Source organism: Plasmopara halstedii (genome assembly GCF_900000015.1).
Source record: "Plasmopara halstedii genome assembly, contig: Scaffold_1651, whole genome shotgun sequence".
NCBI classification, from domain to species: domain Eukaryota; phylum Oomycota; class Peronosporomycetes; order Peronosporales; family Peronosporaceae; genus Plasmopara; species Plasmopara halstedii.
Genome location: NW_020188562.1, coordinates 287,623 through 288,787, shown reverse-complemented (window position 1 = coordinate 288,787; position 1,165 = coordinate 287,623).

Below are 1,165 nucleotides of genomic sequence, written 5' to 3'. Positions count from 1 at the left end.
CCGATGATTATGCTACGTAACAGCTCAGATGATGAGCACAAAATTGTGTGAGAATAGAGAAAGACAGACCCATCGGCGATGCTTACGTACATGGTGAGAAGTGGTGTTGATAGGGACTTGCCGACTGCGTGTGCTCAGTCAATAAAAAAGCGACGATGCAGCAAAGCAGAGTGAGGCTATTGAAGCGGAGCTTCGCTCCCACAAGCACAATCAAAAATGGAATTTAAATGCAAGGAAGGATAAAAAGCGCGCTATCGGCTCATGGTGGCGCCACCATAAATGTAATCCGGATGATGCTTGCAGTATCTCCCAAATACTCCTATCAGATAGAACAACTGAATGTGGATACTGTTTCTCTCAACAATTTGCAGGCAAAATAATGGAAGTTGGATTGGGTGTCGACAATGTCTAGGGAGTCATTTGTCAATCGCAAAGGGATATATACATGTCAGAAAGCAAGTGCCTGAAACAGAAGAATACATTGTATTTTTATAATTAATGGAGTTTAGTGCTACAGAGGGGATCAGTGCGTTTGCATCCGGCAATCCCTGGAATGGCACTTTTAAGTTTCTGGATGACATGACTGTCACAGCGATAACGAGCAGGGAGATCAACCAGGCTATATAAATAGCTCAGAAATGCATTCCGAATGAAAGAATTGAGGATAAGGAGCTACTTTAACCGCAAGAATAGGAAAAAAGGAATTTGACCGTCAACTGCATCAACACGAAGCGTCAGCTTACAGATACGTTACATAGGCACTCGGAGCGAAGACGCTCGCACTTATATGCGAGGCAGCGGGTGTCCAAGAAGGAGTGTGAGGATAACGCCGCTCAATAACGATTGACGAACGATACGTTTATTTTACATGCATAAGTATTACATTCGTTTAACAGATTATTCTCATTCTTAAGGTGTGGAGCCATGATTAATAGTTCAAACCCTCCAAGGAACAATGTTTGATTACACGGTGCTTAGAGCTCAGTTCTAGGTACCTTCATGGCTCGTACCTTCTATTGGTTTTATTGACCAGATTGTAAATTTTTACAGCAGAATAATTTGATCTAGATATGGCGATGTAAAAAAGAAGCATAATTAAATTGTCAGTTCGGATTTACAGTTGGGATTACACCACTGAATGCTTGTTGGACAGGCGGATGACGTA